This window comes from Plasmopara halstedii (assembly GCF_900000015.1).
Source record: "Plasmopara halstedii genome assembly, contig: Scaffold_292, whole genome shotgun sequence".
Classification (NCBI taxonomy): domain Eukaryota; phylum Oomycota; class Peronosporomycetes; order Peronosporales; family Peronosporaceae; genus Plasmopara; species Plasmopara halstedii.
The window spans coordinates 151,356-164,278 of record NW_020187213.1 but is presented as its reverse complement, the minus strand read 5'-3'; positions in this window follow the sequence as shown (position 1 = coordinate 164,278).

Sequence of the window (12,923 nt, the reverse complement as noted above, 5' to 3'; positions counted from 1 at the left end):
ACGTTAAAAGGTTCGATACACCGTGGACAGAGCTTTGTCTCAAAGACAGCAGAGACTGCATGTGTAGGAAGGTTTTCATTATTTAATAAACCAGGTCTCCGACCTCAAAGTCTTCCACGTTTCTTCTGCTTCTTCCATCTGCACATTCTTTTGCATTTCTTGGCTTTCAGCCATCGCGAACGTGTCGTAGGACACTCAGTATGGCAGAGGGGAAATCATCGACTTTTTTCTCGGACAGTGAAGGAGCTGACATCAGCAAGCCGCTTGGCTTCCCCCCCCCAAGCTCTGAGCGTTAGGATGGCAGCGTCAGCGAAACGCGAAAATTCACAATCCCGTTCACATAGAATGGCGTGTAGCCAATAGACGCATGCGCTGCATTATTCAGAGCGAACTCCACAAGTGGCAGCATGGCGCTCCGGCACCTCAGTATCCTAGCACAGACGTTGCGAAGGTAGTCGTCGACGACGCAATTCGCGCTCAGTTTGACCATTGGTTTGGGGATGGTAAGCTGACTTGGCACTTAGCACCCTAAAAGCTGTAGATCAAAACTTCCAACGGAAGCGTAGGTCTCTGGTAGAGATAATTGACTCTGCGAGTCCATGTTATCGAAAGACACGGTCCACAAACACTGTCGCTGTACCGACACCGTCAATGGTATCCGACACTGCCACAAGATGAGCCATCTTGCTCAAACGGTCGACGATGACCGCGACACTCCATGTTGCCCGCCAAGACCAACGACAAAGCCAAATTCATGGACTGCGGGTACCGGTAAACTGGTCAGCGGCGCCGCTGTATTCGGTGAGGGTTTCAACCTATGGCACGTCTCACACGTGTCACATATGTGCTCGTCCATTTATACAGCTTGAAGCACCAGTAGTGGCAACTTACAGGGCTGAACGTCTTATCACGACCAAGATGGCCTCATAGATATGATGGGAAACGACACCCCTTTTTAGGAGTCGTGTACGCCATGTCAAGCACGTGCTGTAGGGTTTTATTCATTACACTCTTACCCCTCTCTACCCGGCCCGGGGATTGAACCCTGGACCTCCCGGTTCTGAAGTGAGCGGCGTACCACTGCACCACAGGATCGATGGCCTCATATAGGATACGGTGTTTTAGATCCTCATCGTGAGAAACCACAATTCGTGGCGTATCCCGTCGAATCGGTGCTATAAAACAGCAATCCATTATTCAAAGAATATCGATGCAACCGTGCACCCAGTCGCGCCAACAAGTTCTTGTCCGATATTCCAAGCCTCTTGCACGCGAGCGCCTATAGCCGCCACCTGCGTCCGCGGCGCTGATCAGATCCGTCACAGACGACGTCACTATCGTGACATGAGCAATCTTATCATCTGGTCTGCGTGACAACGCATCAGCTTAAGCATTCTGCTATCCTGGCTTGTACTTCACCTCGAAGTAATAGAATGAGAGCCACCTGGTCATTCCCTGCTGAAGTTGAGGCGACTGAGTCGCAGTACGTAGTGACGCATAATCTGTATAGATCACAAATGGCTTCGAGCCAGCAGTTGCACCATGAACTTGACAAGTGCTTACTTCATTGCACGAGGTTCCTTGTCGTAGACTGGGTAGTTCCTCTCCGCAACCTTAAGCTGTCGAGATTCGAATGCGATCACCCAATCTCGCACCTCTGCGTCTGCTTGTATCATTGCACACCGATGGCAAAGTCCGAAGCGCCACAGACGACACTAAACGTATGAGCGAGGTCTGGCAAGATAGTATTGGTGCATGAAGGAGGCTGTCTTTGGCCCTATCAAAAGCCTCTCGATGCTCGCTGTCCCAACACCATTCCGCACCCTTCTTAAGAGTTTCGACAATGGCCGTGCCTTTTCCGCATAATTTGCGCTATACTTGTGCGAGTAGTTGGCGAGGCCGAGCCGCTTGCGCAAGTCATTTTAGTTTTTTGGAACCGGCCAGTCCACAGTGGCCTTGACCTTAGCGGGATCCGCTCAAAGGCCAGCTTCCCAATAAAGCACCCTAAAGAGGGAATTTCTTCCGCGCCGAGAATGCAATTATGGGCATTAGCATACAGTTTATTCGTGCGCATGCACTCGAGCACCGCTCAAGATCTTCAACCTCCAATCAATCCATTGCTCATGGTTTTCCAACCATGCCATACCAAGAATAAGGTCAAACCTTGAATCCAAGTCTAACTCTAAGCAGCGTTCCGCGCGTTCGAAGTCAAGAAACTTGACACCGAGGTCCACAGGGACCCTTGGTACATTGATGCAAGTCCCCATCGCTAAGCAAACAGTGACGGTGTCGTTCAACCGCGTTGTCAGCGCCTCAGCATAAAGCTGACTTCCTTCGATTGTGGAGCGTCGAGCATACTTGCCCGACACGAAGGAATCGACGAGGACATTCCGTGACTTCTAAAATTTCATCCCGTTCGCTTTTACGACCAGCAAGCCCGGCTTGCATACACGTTCCGTGTTCAAGCGTTTCGACGACCAGCCGCCAACCGGTAGATATCGGGTTTACCAGTTTGTTGCGCAGGTTGCAGGTTTTATAGGTACGCCTAGTATCCATTGAGGTATCCAGCAAAGAGGCTATTCACAAGCGCATAAAAGGTACATAAAGAATTCGGTAGAATATTTAATAAAAAATCTAGGTAGACTTAGAGGTAGCACAGCGAACTAAGGACATTTAATATATTCCCTTTGCCTTTCACAAAAACATAAGCACTTGCCTTAACATCAGATAGCTGCAAGGATGCATGCATTACTTGAATGCGTACAAAAACGCTTTACAGTGGCTGGACCATGCTGCCCTCTACCTCCTTGTGGCTCAACAAAACTAAATTCTGCCCCAGTAAGGCCCCCGCGCCTTCTGCGTGCTGTCGTTTCCACGCGACAAATCTGATGGTGAGAAGCAGGACGTCGGCTCGATGAACCTTGATGCGCCATGCGCAGGGGAAAACCGGTCCGAAGGTGACGGGTACAAAACACCGTCTGGTGTTTAAACGCTGCCCGGTAACTCGATCCTCTCCCTTCTCTTTCTCAGCATAGCTGAGGTCCATTGGCTTAAACCCACTTGACGAGCGCTGTGTGTGTATTCCAGCCAAGTCGTGCCGACTTAAAGTTGAATTTGAATTTCAATGCCACATTTACCGCTTCTTAGATTGAAGACGGATGCACTCGGAATTTTTAATTCTGGCCACGGTCTTGCAGAGACCCATCATATAGACGATCACCGTGCCCACCTCGGAGAGAGGATTGGCTTCCATCCTGGCGAGGAGAATACGCAACTCTTGGACAAAGTCCACCAACTCTTTCTTGCCCTGTTGGGCGGCAAGAAAACGCAATCGCACGCGATATGTCTGGTTAGGCGGCGAGAGCACTCGCAAAAGCCAACGTATAGCTCCTTCCACGAGAGGAACGCCGCTTTAACCGATATATCGCACGATAATGCCCATTATCACGCTCGGCGTCCGATCTTGGCGATTTCTAGTGCCACGCGATGTCGCTCATTCTGGAGCATTGCTGATGCCATAGCTATCTTGGCTTCTCTCATCCAAAGCATGAGAATTTTTCCATCCTTATCCCCGAAGGTATTTACGCTGACCATAAGCGACCTGCGTCAGGAAGGATCATCTGTCGTCGACGGTGGCGTGTTGGACGCTGTCGACGCCAACAGCGTCAGGTGTAGGTTCTCTAGCAGAGCTATTTTATAGCTCAATTCCGCCTATAGGCGCGCGCTTATCGCTTCAGGTTCTTGCGAAGCAAGGTATAGCACGCCCTCAGTGCAGAGGAGAGGCATCAGCTTATCGGACCCGTCCTGCATGCCCTGGGGCAAAAAAGAAAATTGCTCCACCCTCACAGAGGATCTGTCGTAACGGCTTAGGTGTAGATTGACTACCAGTGCATCAAATGTAGCGGGGCTACCGCACCTCTTTGCCTAGAGGAAGCTGAACAAGGTCACCGACCGTACATTTTATACTAGAACCAGTACGAGTGTAGCGGATTACAATCCGCTATCTCCAAGAATACCCAAAACCTTAACCCCATGCAAATGTACTTTCCGTATATATATAATTTAGATATCGTAATTTTTCAGAATTAACTAATCCCGACCAAAACCGATACTGTGTATAATTGTTTTGTTTGCGGCACAGAGCTGCCTTCATTCAAAACCTTATTAATTAAATGGTAAAACCTAAATTATAGCCATAACGATTGGCAAACCTGCCACTTAATGGCTTCTTGTTACGGTGTAGCCACACCACTGTGTGATCCCCACCTTCGTATGATTTTCCTCCCTTTCATACCAGGATACGGGTAACCCCGTTAGCATGCCGATATTGCTGATCTTTAAAGTCCCTCTTTCACATTTCGGCGGAAACAGTGGTGCCATATGTCCACATGCTCTGTCAAGCCTGGCACCCGGTGCTGTTGTCTGAAGAGATCCCTCCTTGGTTGTCTCCCCGAACCTGTCTTCCTTTCACTTGCTTGTGACCCATTACCTGAAGCATCGCACGCGTCCAAAGAACCCTAGAGTGCGAAGGCTGAGTGCCCAAAGCTCAGTCACTACCAGGTTGAATGCAATTGGTGTTTGTACGTGAGTCAAACACCATTGGCATGCCTGCAATCATGATCATATATTCCGAAAGAACATCTGTCAGCGGTATTGCTGCCCCGACCAGCATCTGATATGCCTTAAGCACAATGCTACCACTGCCTTGACAAGTCGACCATATACTTTTTAGCTAGCGTAGCATGGAGATAGCTGCATTTAATATTGCGAAACAGAGTTCTTGAGGAAACATGGCAGTTGTGTTATCACGAATGTACAGCCGGCTTCCAACCAAGCATCATTATGGTTTTGAGCGCATCGCCGAGCGACCTTCTACTGTTGTTGGCGACTGTATCAACAACAACTTCAGTTCTGATGCGCTCAGGTTGTCGAATTTTTTGGAATCTGAAAAGTCAGATCGCGTCGTCGACGGAGCAAGGCTGCTTAGTCACAAGTGTTTTAGCTGATTTGTCGTCGTCAGTCTTCATGCCCAAAATGGGCCCCACAATGCCTGGATCTTAAATGCTGATTGTATTCTGATCTTCTCCTTGACTTGATTGATATCCTTGCTTATCTTTGCTGTAACATTCACATATAGTCCAACGTAGCTGAAATCTTCCAGGGATCGCTCGACACAAACACAATATTCCTCTCCTCAGCCCTAAACAGAATTACTCATAAAAACGATGTGATGTGTCGTTTTAGACACGTGCTGCTTTCTCAACCAGTTTATAACCTTTTAACCTGACATTCAAATCCCTGGGCAATGTCGACACCCAGCGTATTTTCCATTTAAACGTTGTTCGTCAGCAGATCTTTGGGAAAAGCCAAACAGACATCCAGTTTTTCCATTTGAAAAGAGCATCCGGCACATACTGCAAGTATCATCCGATCCAAAATCCATGTCTGCAACCAGGAATATATACACGAAGAAATCTAATCCATTTTTTTATGCACTTCGCGACATGTCGTGCCTTGTACCACACAACAGTGCCACTTTGATCACGTTTCTTGGCAAAGATCAATCATGATCCAAACGCGCAATTGTTCTTCCACCTTAACTTTAATATCAATGTTTAATTCTGCGCATAGGAGCGAAGCTCGGCTACAATAGCTTCACACCACTTCGCCGAATCGTCGCATGCGATTGACGAAGCATACAGTCGGCATGTCCGGATCAACCTCACTTTTCACCATGTGCGCACGAACAGTATAGGTATTGAGTTCGTTGTCGTCAATTCAAGTAAGTTTTAAAATCAATGAACCATGATTTTCTTCTGTTGCCTCTACATCATTGAGCTGCTCAGTAGCATAAGCATCGGCTCATTTCTTCGTCTTAATCGGTCCACATCAGGCTGGAACACTAAACAATCAATTTGACACATATGCAGGAGAAGGGACGATAATCTTCGAACTCCATCTCGTTTGCAACACAACGACCGGGAGCTATCAGCTGCAGTATATTGACACTTGTGGAACGCTTAACGTCGTCCGTCTCGACGTCTTCGACAAGTTCTTCGACAGTTTCCAAAGATTCATTTCGAACAGGCTGTCGATCCACTAGGTCTGCAAATAACCACCACTGCTCTCTTTCATCACTTCGACGGCCGCTTCTGTCTGTAGCGCATGCGCGTCGAAAATGCCACTAACTTCACACTCATCCAGCATCCCAGAGCAGTTTGCTTTAACTTTGACATCAGTTAAGTTCGACACGCGGTTACCCTTGTGTATTTTCTGCCAAACGAAAAACATATTTAATACTCTTTGGTTTGAACTTTGCTCTCTTTGCATCGTAAAAATGAGCGTACCGTGTGGCCATAGTTGTCTATCCATGGATTCATCTTAAAAGCCAACGTATTAGGCGTATGTTGGGATGAACTTTATTCGTTGAGTGATTAAGCGATAATCTACTGCGGCCTCTACTTAAGCCCGCCATACAGTTGCAACATTTCTGTAGTAATGATAACTGCGAGCCTTTTCCATGATAATCCTGTTCATATACTCCGCAAACCCATTTCGTGAGAGCTATATTTTACGGAACGTTGGTAGACGATGCTATTTTGACGAAATTTGTCTGTAATCGTTTGCTAGAAAACTCTGTTTTGTTGTCGGATTTCAAACATTCGAGGCCAGCAACTTATCGATTATTGTAGCGAGTGTTGAATTCAATAGCATGCCCGCTACACACTCTTGCTTTTGATCAAAGAAATCTCAATGTATCGTTAAAAAGTATACACAAAAGTGAGGATCTGTTTTGCACCCCCCTTGAAAGAGCCAACCTTAGACCAATGATATCTGTGTACACCCGCTTCAGAACACGTGCCGTCTTTGTCATCGAAAACAAGAGAAATGTAATGACTGTCCGCTTATCCTTCAGACATCTAGCACGTAATGATTCTGTTTTTTGCTTGATCACCGAGATGCCTTTGGTCGGGCGCTGTGTCTTTAGTGAAGCACCCTTAATTGGGTGTCCCATCAAGCATATTAAAGCGCCCACTGAGTGTCAGCCCCTTTATACTTGACATAAGACGCTACTTCGTGCACACAGTCGAGCATGCACGCTTTTGCAGTTCTTGAACCTGATTCAAGACATTTTTGTTTCAAGCGACACGCGAACGCAAAAACTCCAAAAAGCTTCCGCAAGCTTGCCAACTGACAACAATCTTCTGTCAAGTTCTGCGATATACCAATATCAATCATGCAGACCCTTTATTCAACCAAATCAGTCAACTTCTCGGCGCCGGATCCTTTGACGGGCAAGTTTCTAATAACTGCAATTGCTACTTCGATGCTTTTTCAAGGTATTTGCATTCGAACAAGTCCCTTCTGTGTATTCACCAGTCAGATTTGGCGCCACTGTCGATCAGCAACACTGCTGATCATTCTTTGTCCACTTTATTTTTCCGCGTCATCACTGCTGTAATGTTTTCCGGCTGGGTAGTTCCGATTAGATTCGCCGTTTTTCGCGGAGCGTTGTTTTTTTTACATTGCCTCGCCCACTTTTCAGTCTTCTAGCATTCCGTTAACGCGAACGATTCCTTCGTATCATCCTTCCTGCGCAGCTTTTCTATATTATCACGCAGCTAATACTTAACTTCTATCAGTATTATGCCCTCCGCATTTGAAAATTGATGACATCAAATCGGTAGCTGGCGCGACTAGTAAGCTAGCTCCAATAATTTTCTGCAAACCCACAACTAATCTGTCAAAAGTGTCCAGATCATGCGAGTACCCGTTTCCATGTTTAAGTCGTAAGGTCGTCACGCAATCGTCACGTAATCGTGCAGTGTCGACCGATTGTATTGATGTTAGAAAGTCAATTCTTTGGGCAAAATAGCCAATACCTTGGTTTCGTGCTTAAGCCACGCTGCTGTTATAAGGCTCTACTCCTTGTCGGCCATGACATGCCAGAAGACCCTTCCTCACCAGAGTCATCCTCATATTGAGCTTCAAATGGTCGAATCCACCACTCCTCAGGAGGCCTTCAATATACCTGGTTGCCAGATCACTCTACCATAAAGATTCCCTAAGTTGCTAGTAAGCCATTGAAAGAACGAAGGGACGCAAGTCCATAGTAAACTATTAGCTTGTCATTAAAAATTGTTTTTGAGGGCGTTTAGATCTTAAATCGTGGAGGCAAAGTCACCACACGCGAACCACTAGGCATATATGAGTCGTTGTCTGAACGAACATTACGCGTGTAAAATAGACATATAGATATCGTTCTTCAACAGTATTGAACAGCGTAGCCTCAATTATAACAATGAAGGAGTAAGCTTAAGTTTATGTCCTGAGTGAGTGCGACAGTGTTAGAAACTTAGACAGCCTTTTTTTGTTCAGCAGTTTTATTTAGCTTAGAATACTCAGGGTTACTTATTGGCGCTGAAGAGTGCTCGAAGTTAAGCTTTCGAGTGGGATACTGCTCGAATTAGCCATTACAAGGATACGATTGACAATGAAGGCGGCAGTCACCATAGCTCCCATCAGTACTGTCGATCGACCCGGATAGAGTGCCGCATTGAACGAGCCGTTTCGGCGATACCTCGGTTCCGTAACACATAGCGCTTTTTGTGACAATTACGTAAAGCTAGTCTGAAGAGAGTTTAATTAGCCGCAGAGATAATGCTAACTCCATATTGATTTTATTTTTACCACTATTGTAACTGCGTATATAACGGATGTGTCTAATTAGGTGAATGGTAATCAACCAACAAATATGCAAAGTACTTGACTATCTACCCATCGCATTTGTACATTCACGTATTTGTAGATGAATGTTACGACCCTCTACAATCCACGACGCTCTTTTGCTTCATTTGACTGATGAAGCCACTGTGGGTAAGTTCTAATACACATCTTGCCTTCGCTTTGCTATCGGAATGTCGGGCAAACGCAGATACAGATTCCCTCTTGCACAACTCTCACAAGCACCTTGAACTTCATTTGGACTTTAGATCGAAACGACTCCTTTAGTCTGACCTACCACATGTTCTGGCTTTGCAGGGGAAACATGTCGTTGATGTTCGCGCCATAGCATAATATTACCGGTGGCAGCTCCATCTTGCGACACGTGTCTATAGCAATTAATAAATTTCAGCGCATACAACTTATCAACAAGGGGACGTGAACCAAACATCTTCTGGACGACTACAAGCCATGTAAAACAGCATCAAACTGTATAAACATGCTATGTGCCATCAACGCAGGGACAGATACAAGCTAGATACAGTGCATACTGTAATTCTTTCAGCGTCATACTATGCCCATCGTCGATAATCACTTAAGCTTTACTGATGTACCAGACTTCACGTCCTTGTCGATTATAACACGACCATACTTACTACAGCTCAACTGACGGATGCCACTGAAATTGTAGAATGTGACAAACATGTCCTGTTGATTAGAGTCGACCTATTGCTATCTCCTAGAGAGCATACGTAAATCACTTGGGGAAGAACTATTTTCTGCCTGCACTGATTGATAAGTATGGGGTCTTTCTCTTCCATTTTGAGCGAGAAATAAGCCCGCAAGCTTTGCAAGGCTGTAAGTAGTATCGGGTGAAGTAAAGGATATACCCCCTTCAATAGCGCAATTGTTTCTTTGTACAACATTGGCGATATTCTGGTGCGGTTTTGTTTCATGGTCTGGTGCGATCTGTGTGTGTCTCTTCAAGAGAAGAGACATAACTTCACAAGGCAATGCAAACTACCGACATGTATGGCCTGGCCTTGCTGTAAGTTTGAGTCTCGGCTGAATGTTGTAATACAAATTAGCAGTGCGGCTCATAGCAAAAACACAATGTCGTCTGCTTTACTGTCTACATTTCTTTGTGACTAAAACGTCAATAAGATAAGACGTAGTTTTTGTAGGCTATACTAAGGCTGAATTGCAGTTCCGTAACATGAGCTCGAATGGACGTGAATTATTTACCCAAATCTATATTGAGTACAAAAAGTCGGATACAATTTCAGCAATTAGTATTAGAGGTACAGTTTTCGAAGAGACCTGATTCATAGGCGCAGAGTCTGATGTGGTGTTAAGATGTGGGGTCTGCAGCGGGGCTGCCGTGGCTCTTTCGCTTAGAAGACGATTGGTTAAGGTCGGTGACCTTCTTTCTGTATTTTGAACGAGTACGAGCTTAAATGATTGCAATCCACTCACTCCAAGAGGAGCTACAACGTTAACCCAAGGCTAATTAGCTCTTTCGGTTAAAGTGTAAACTGTATTTCTCTGATTTATCTTCTGCAAAGCCGCCTATATCAAAATCTATAAGTCTTCCCTATCTAAATATTAAAACCTAATAAAATGTTATCGTACTGACTGTTCCATCCACATCCTGACTTTTTCTTTAAGTGAAGCCACATCAGTGTGAGTTCACACCGTCATTGTAATCCACACCATCTTGTGTGCCCCACACCCTTCATACTAGCGCACGTTAAAGCCCGTCTCACTCCCCCTATCAACATTGTGAAGACCAACAGCTCACATTCAAGTGTCGCTTCGAGCGACAAAAACCCTCATCACGAATTCTCTGATCAGTTAGCCCTGTTTCGGAAGACACCCAGACTTGCTGGTTCCAAGAACGACCGCGGGCAGAGCACTTCTTTGTCACCTGCACGCGGTGCAACTCTGGATAGTACGTCTGAGGCTTCAAGGGAAGCACAGCCCATTCTCTCGGAAACCGAGTACCGCGCAGCGCATTGTCAGCGAAAGGGTCGTACGGCCTAGAACACAGATGCGATGTCTACTCCGGACCGCTCACCACGATCGCCACGGGCGATAGATTACCTCGTCGATGGCACAGAGAAAGTCGTCTTCGCGCCGGATACTACTTTCCCATATTGAGAAGAAGATGAGGGAGACGTGCCCCAGCGGCGCGACGTGAGCCCTACTCAAATATTGCGGACGCCGTGTTCCCGAACTCTCGAATTCCGAAGAAAGAGGAATTATTACCTATTGCCTCGACGAGGCACAGGCAGCAGCAGCTGGATGCTGTCCGCGGGAGTCTCTCATGCACGCGCATCCACGTCCCTGGCCCTCGTGTGGAATAGGGCTTCCGCTCAGCGTATCCCGCTACAGAAGTGAAGGACGCGATCACTCAATCGGTGAACGCCTACGTGGTCGGCCCCCGGCCACTACTTAAGCTGAGCTTGACGATCGAAAAGGTTTCTGTGCTCGATTCTTTGTTTATCAAGAAATTCCGGAGGATTCGTGCCGCACTCGACTTCGAGCTCAAAGAGTTGGCGCTCCTGTACCTGCGATGCAGACGATACCTGTGGTGCTCGACCCTAGCAAAATTGCCGCAGACGACGAAGAGATTTTTGAGCGATGGGTGTAGTGTCACCGGAAACATTTCTCGCGGCACAACTTACAGCTAACCCTCTGGAGGTGAACGTACGCGTAGGACGCCGCCTTCTGTTCGAGTTTGCCTAACTCTAGGCGCGCCGCCGACTTCCTTCGGATGGTCACTATGCGAGGATTGGATTAATCCATCACGCCCGTGAGTTCTGTGGTATCTCATACGGGCAAGGCTGTGACCGCTGGAGCTCAGGCGCCATTGTTTGAGCTCAAACGATGGACTTTCGGCTTCCCTAGCTATTGCCGAAAAGCGCGGCGTACGACGACGCGGGACGTCATGATCCCTTGATCACGACATCTGGGCAATCTTGCCGAAGTTGCCCTTCAAACTCCCACGAGTTCTCGAAGTCAAAGCATTCCAGCCACACATGGTTCGACTTTTGCGACGATGTCGACCCACAAGATGTTCCACGTGATAGTGGACGCCACCATTCATATCGAGAAGAGTCGATGGTGGACGCTGGCGACTAGGTCGATCGCCATCTGGTGACCCGCAACTCGAGTTTTGTAGGATAAAGTCCTTCGTCGTCGGCACCCTGCCGAGCATCAAGCCGAGGTCACATACCGCTGTGCGGAAGACCTCGAAAGCTTGGAGAACTTTGTGCATCGACTGCCTCACGTTGAGGACTATCGCGCTCTGTCGGTCCGGTTTCTAGCCTTCGAGCAGTCGAATACGTCACTTCGTGCGACGGCGGGACGCCTCGCGCCGTAGGAAACGTAATAGTTGACTCCAAGCTCAAAATCAGTTGCTGGTTCAGCTTCTAAGTGGCCGAGCGCTTTTGAGAAGCCGCTCTGATGCCACAATTCCGCGTTCACTTGCGCCGGATTCCGGTGCGGCTTAAGCAAGCCCACATTAGATACTGATCGGGTGTAAATATTTCTCACGGGTTTTGCGTATAAACAAGGCCTCGCTTGGCCACGGTCCAATCTACCGTAAACGGAGCTTTGTCTTAAAAATAGCAGAAACTGCATTTGTAGGAAGGTTATGGCATTTTGTAAAACATGGTCTCCGACCTCAAAGTTCTCAATAATTCTTCTGCTTCTCCGTCTGCATGCCTTGGCTATCAGCCATCGCATCGCGAACTTGTCGTAGGACAAGACAGGAATTCATAGACCTCTTTACGGACGGTGATGTGGCTGACACCAGCTAGCCGCTAGGCTACTCCTCTTTCACCAAGTCCTGAGCCATCAAATGGCGGCTTTAGCAGGACGCGAGGATTAACAATTCCATTCCGAATGAACGGCACGTAGGCGGTAGATGAATGCTCTGCATTCTTCAAAGAAAGTTCTACGCGTGGCAGAATGACGCTCCAGCGCTTTGGTGTCTCAACGCAGAAGCTACGAAGAACGTCTCCAACGACGCTATTCACGCGCTCAGTTCGACCATCGATCTGTGGATGGTTCGCTGATGACATAGTCAGCTCGGTGCCCAGTATTCTGAAGACAGTATACCAAAACTTCCCAGTGAAGCGTGGGACAATATCAGAGACGATGGGCTCCGGGAGTCAATGTTGTCGAAAGACACG